We start from the raw sequence: 6,486 nt of genomic DNA on the forward strand, positions 1-6,486 counted from the left end.
TTGATAGAGAAACCTCTACAAAATGGAAGCATGAGATGGAAACTTTCTACAAAAAAACCAAAGGCAGAGGAAATGTTGTTGACAAATTATGCAGCAACTGCGAAGTCACCCAAAACACAAAGCATTGTCAATGGCTGTGTCTTACTGGATCCTAAACATGTGTGGCATAATTAGTTTGATAGTTTCCAAAGAAAATAACAAGCACAAAATATCACAGAGAAATTTTCTTAGAAGATTGGGACTGGAGCTCACAAGAGATCAATTACAGCAGAGGAAAAAGAAAATATTTCTACACAGGAAATTACACAAAAGAATTGTGGAGCAGATTGTTGCACTGACAGGGAATAGGTGGGTTCAGCATCACAAAGACCTACTGAAAACAAAAACTAAAAAGACATCAACTGTGCCCTACATAAGAGGACAGGAAAACAAAATGTATGCGTTATTCGTGTAAGAGTGATGCTTGTGTGTGGAACACGCAGTTGTCATGTGTGAAGCCAGCCGTGGGTATGGCCGTTGAAGCAGAGATTATTTCTGTGGTAGACTTTGTTTGTATTTACATTGTAGTTCACATAGGTTTTTATTTCTGATGTTATATTTTAGGTTTTGAAAGCAGGTAAACACCTGCCTTGAAAATATTGATGTCTATTCCAAGTATTCGTTACATGTTTGATATTTTGTTTCCTTGGTTATATTATTTTTCTGCTAAGTACACATTGTACAATACAGTAGGAAGCTTCTGACAAAGGGGAGAGAGGAGAGGCCACAAGGATGGCCTGCTGCACAGGAAAGGAAAGCTAAGCACGAGCAGGGCTGTCGGTGTCAGCGAGACTCACACATGGGACACACAGCTGTCACCTGAAGGCTGCCTAGGGTGTGAGAGTTGAAGCGAAGATTATTTTTGTTATAGTGTTCTATTGGTATTTTCATTGTGGTTCACGTAGAAATTTCTTTCCCCTGTTATCTTTTAGGTTTTGTAAGCAAGTACACAGCTGATATGAAAATGTTATTATTTATTCTAAATGCACAGTACATATGATGAATTTAACACTGTATTTGATGGATAGTTCATGTTCCTGTTAACTACACATTGTATAAGATGATAAGACCCTCCTGACAAAACAGTAGGCAGGACCTGCCAGCAAGATGGCAAGTACCTCCTACAAAACAGCCAGGAAAGCAAAACACGGGTGCTGTCCGTGGACACAGGGCACAGCTGTCCAGTGTGCTGGCTGCCTTAGGTGCGAAAACTGGAGGAAAGGTTATTTCTTGTAGAGTTCCATGGGTATTTTCATTGTGTTGTTAGTTTTTAGACTTTGTACACAAAAAAAGGTGTTAAAAATTTTGATGCGTTTTATAAACAACAAATATTAAAAATTAATACATTATTTAACCTTTTTCCATTAAATACTCATTGTTTAATAAGATAAAGCTCATAAAATTAAAATTAGTAATTCATCAACAGAAATTTCTAAAGAATAAACATGGAGGGCTGGGGGTTTAGCTCAGCGGCATAAGCACCTGCCTTGCAAGCAGGCGGTCGTGAGTTCGATCCCCGGTACCGATAAAAATGAAAAAGACAAAAAAAAAAAAAAAAAAAGAATAAACATGGGTATTATACACACACAATAATGTACCTTTATGACAAAATTGGCCTTATGTTCCGTGGGCTACAGCAAAGGATTTTCTCTGGCTGGTGTTTGAAGACTGTGTCCATCAAGGGCCTTGGAACTATGACTGCAAGAGATACCATCCTGCTGGGGGGATGCTGAGCACTCATTACACATTTGATATTTTTATTTTATTTATTGACATCTCTTTATTCGTGCTAAGTGCACATTGTACAGTGCAGTAGGAAGCACAAAAGAGGCCCCTGATCTCTGAGGATTGTGTATGGCCTAGGCTCCTGGACATGGCAAGATGCTTGTACTGGTTTGAGCTCTGGGTTGGTGATAACTTGTTACATAGCAACAGGAGCCCAGCACAGTTCCCACAGCACCCATGGGAATCGATCCAGAATCCACACTTCAGATTCCAAATCTTCAGATGTTCAGGTCCCAAATGACAGTGCATTTGTGTAGAATCTATACATACTCTTTCATGTGCTTTAAACTTGACCTCTTGATTGCTTACAATACCAGGTACAATGTAGATGCTGGTAAATAGTCATGTTACTGAATTGTTTAGGGAATGACAAAGAAATCCATCTGCGTGTGTTCAACACAGATGAGTTTTCTTTCCCCTAAACATTTTTGATGCAAAGTTGGTTGAATCCATGTTACCCAAGCACAGCAAGTATGCTCAGTGTCTTCCTTGGTGAATGTCTTATGTCAGGTCCCCTAACTAGGGGCTGAGCAGAAGGTGGAGAGGATGCTATGAACTCTGGGAAGTTGCAAAGGCTTGTGGGAAGCAGAGCCTGGAGAGAGTTGGGAGCTCACAGTTGGCATAAAAGAGCAGGTTGCTGCTATAGCCCGGGGACCTGTATAAGGCAACGAAGGACACCAAGAGCCATCACACTGAAAGTCAGGGAAGCTGGCTTCTTAGTCACTAGTCTGTCCTGGCAAAGCTCTTCTTCCTGGGAGTCTCACCTGGCTAGGCACAGGAGCCCTGGGCTAAGTCACTGTGGCATGCAGTGTGTGGTCACCAGCGTGTCCTCAAAGAGCAGGAGCTCAAGGCCCATGGACAGGGCTGACGGTGTCTGCCACATCAGAGTTAGAAAGTTCCTTTCCACCCACAGATGCGTGGCTTTTAGCCCTTGGTCCCTACGTGGCCCTGGCTGGCCATGCTTGCCTTTGCTGCACTGTTGCAGGTCTCCTGCCTGCTTCACTGCCTAAACATTCCCAATCCCCCCCAGGACCCTAGGGAAACAGGCTTTGCATCCTTCCACTCTGGAGGCACTGGATTTAGAGTGAGGGCAGAGGGCGAGGGTGCTCTAGTTTGATCCTCCTAGTGTGGAGGCTTTTGTGACACTGGTCTGACCATGCCCGCCACGGGACAGCTTGTCATTCTGCTGACTCAGAGGAAGCTGCCCTGGTTCTTTGTGCAGCTGCTAAAAAACATCTTGTCCTCTGCTCCCCTGTTGTTAGGATGGGGGTCTCCGGCCAGGACATGACCTGCTGGGTGAGCTCGGGCACGGTCAGGGCACGGTACTGCTGGCTGCCCCGGCTGGTGAGGGGTGCGAAGCCTGGCATGAAGAAGTGCAGGCGCGGGAAGGGCACCATGTTCACAGCCAGCTTGCGCAGGTCTGCATTCAGCTGGCCCGGGAAGCGCAGGCAGGTGGTCACCCCACTCATGGTGGCTGACACCAGGTGGTTGAGGTCGCCATAGGTGGGCGTGGTCAGCTTGAGGGTGCGGAAGCAGATGTCATACAGGGCTTCATTGTCGATGCAGTAGGTCTCATCCGTGTTCTCCACCAGCTGGTGCACAGACAGGGTGGCATTGTAGGGCTCCACCACAGTGTCTGACACCTTGGGCGAGGGCATGACGCTGAAGGTGTTCATGATGCGGTCGGGGTACTCCTCTCGGATCTTGCTGATGAGCAGGGTGCCCATGCCCGAGCCGGTGCCGCCCCCCAGCGAGTGGGTGAGCTGGAGACAGTCACAGCTCTCTGACTCTCCTCACCACGTCCAGGACCGAGTCCACCAGCTCGGCACCCTCTGTGTGGTGACCCTTGGCCCAATTGTTCCCAGCACCACTGTAGCCTGCGAGGGAAAGGGAATTTCTCATTGCGTCATTCAGTGGAGAGGGTAGGTTACTCAGAATGGTAAATGTTTTCAGATACACTTTTCTTATCTAAGGAAAACAAATTTCACTGTACCACTGACTGCCAGAAACCCTGGGATGGGGAAATATGAATCAATGGTCACTAAATTTCATTTGGAGGAGAGGAAAGGCTCTGGTCTACAGGTGCACAGAACAGATGAGTGGTACATTTTAAGGAGCAGAAGAGAAGACTTCGAAAGTTTTCACCATAAATAAATGATAAATGTTTAAGAAGGAAAATAAATACAACCTGAGCTAAACATCCTGCAGTGTAATGTGTAGCGAGCATTGCAGTGATATCCGTCTGGTCATTTTATGTATCAGTTACAAATTAAATCTTCACAAGCAAAGGAAACCAGGTGGAGGGAGGAGGAAGGGGATATAAAAAATTAAATGTGTTATGTACAGGGATGGGGAATGTGATCATGTACTGCAAACATGCATAAAAAATAAATATTAAACACAGTTTTAAACAAATTTTTTAAAACCTTAAAGGTTCAAACAGCAAATAAACCAAACTCTGGGATCATACTAAAGTTAAAAAGCCAGCTGGAGGAGAGGTTATGTTTAACAAGCCTCGATGCTTCTAAAACGAGGATCAGAGCATTCTGTGGACACTCTAATTAGTGCAATGCATCCGATGGGGAGGCACAGCCCCAGCAGAGAGGACAGGCTCTCAGCCCTGCCCAAGCATGTGTCATAAGCTGTGCCCTTGGCCTCAGGCACCTTGAAGTGGTCTCCTGTGCTTAGCTCCTCTGCAATTCCCTAGACTTAGCAAGCCCTGGGAGGCGCCCTGCTCCTCCTCTTGCCCTGCAGCCAGGGCTGCAGCAGCCTCTGCAGGCTGACACCAGCTCCAGCTTGCCCAGACCAGGGACATGGCCCCAAGAGCGGGTGGTTCTGGCCAGCACAGGGCTCACTGGACAGTGCCACCCCTAGACTGGACACTGAGAACTATGATGTGCAGGGCTAGTAGCAAGGCAAGTAAGCTGGCCAGCCTTGGCCCAGGACGACATACCAAATACAAAGTTGTCTGGCCTGAAGATCTGGCCAAATGGTCCCGACCTCACTGAGTCCATCGTGCCCGGCTCCAGATCCACCAGGATGGCCCGAGGTACATATTTGTTACCTGTGGGAACAATAGCTGCCTCAGACCTATGCTTGGGCAAGAGCCCTGTTCTGTTTGGCTGACAGCACAGAACTCATGACCGAAAGCTCCAGCCACTGAGACCCGGGGAGGAGAATGGAGAGGCTGGCAGGAGCAGTCATGTCCAGCAGCAGGAGTCTGCAGAGACCATTAAGTGTATTTGCTTGCAGTCTGCCTGTGCAGTGAATAGGCAAGAAGCTTCTCTGTCACTTCCTGTGCCCCAGCAAGGAGAGCAAGGTGACACCAGATACTCACCAGCAGCCTCGTTGTAGTACACGTTGATTCTCTCCAGCTGCAGGTCGCTGTCTCCATGGTAACTGCCAGTGGGGTTGATGCCATGCTCATCACTGATCACCTCCCAGAACTGCAGGGAAAAGCAGTCACATCCTAACCTGGTGTCCTCCCCTCAGGAGGATGGCCGTGGTCAGGCAGCAAAGAGTCCTGGCCAGGAGCCGAGAGCTGCTGGCCCCTGGATCTGCAGCAGCTGCTGTGGAGGGGCTGGGCGTATGCAGACTGAAGAGCTGGGGGTAGGGGGAGCCCAGGAGGTGGGGCAGGCAGGCAGAGCCCCTCCAGGGAGCAGGGAACCCAGTCACTCTGCAGGGCAGAGCATTGCTGTATCCAGGGGCCCATGGCTCTCGGCACAGACCCCGAGCTGCCCTCTTTTGCACCGGTTTTGTTTCTGATGCACATTAGGCCTCTGGCACTGACCGTGGGAGAAGGGCAGATTGAAGAGGGATAGCGCCTGGAAGGAGCCTGTGCAGCAGTGAAGGAGGTGACCATGGTAAGTGTGCAGTGCCGTAGGAATCCACAGCAGGAAATGGGCAGGGAGAAGGCTTTGTCCCTCTGCCTCCCACAGTCATTCACCCTCGTGGATGAAAATGAAGTTAGCACGTTACACGTCAGCCCTTTTTTCTTGAGCCTGTGTGAGAAAACTATAAAATGCCATGGTCAAATAACAAATCAGACTTAGCTGAGGAGAAGGGCGCAGTGGTCTCAGCAAGTGACCGGTCTCAAACACACAGGGATAGATGAGCAGGACCACAGGACCGGAAGGGCAGGCAGACAGGTGAGCCTAAGCACATAGCAAAGCTCATCACTGCTCTGCACGTACTGTGCACCTCACTCAGCCGAGCCTGAGATTGAGCCGGGAGGCGGCACTCGGAGCACCTGAGTGCTTCGGTATGAGCCTGAATTCAGGCTTTCATGGTAAAAGTCATCATGTGGCCAGGTGTGGTGGTACTTGCTGTAATCTCTGCTCTCTGGGTCAGGAAGGCAAGAGAACTGCAAGTTTGAACCCAACCTAGGAAACTTCAGAATTTAGCAAAACTCTGTCTCAAAAAAAGAGAGAGGAGCCAGGCATAGTGACGCATGCCTGTAATCCCAGCACTCAGGAGGCTGAGGCAGGAGGACCACCTCAAGTTCAAGGCCAGCCAAAAAAGCAAAAATGAAAAAGGGAGGGGGTGGGGATATAGCTCAGTTCGAAGGACTTGGGTTTTAAGAAAGGACAGATTCCTGCACAATGGGAGACCTGGGAGCTTTGGCCATATGGTATCATTTCTAATCTCAGGACTAAAGGTAGG

The 6,486-nt window shown here is 48.4% G+C and overlaps 1 pseudogene; it reads right to left on the minus strand.

Annotated features, from left to right (window-relative positions):
* Positions 1–1,786: 1,786 nt before the first annotated feature.
* On the minus strand, positions 1,787–3,726 carry LOC134478387 (tubulin beta chain-like; annotated as a pseudogene).
* Positions 3,727–6,486: the final 2,760 nt, after the last annotated feature.

This window comes from Cavia porcellus, unplaced genomic scaffold (assembly GCF_034190915.1).
Source record: "Cavia porcellus strain 051 isolate PalLab524CR breed Dunkin Hartley unplaced genomic scaffold, mCavPor4.1 scaffold_13, whole genome shotgun sequence".
Classification (NCBI taxonomy): Eukaryota; Metazoa; Chordata; class Mammalia; order Rodentia; family Caviidae; genus Cavia; species Cavia porcellus.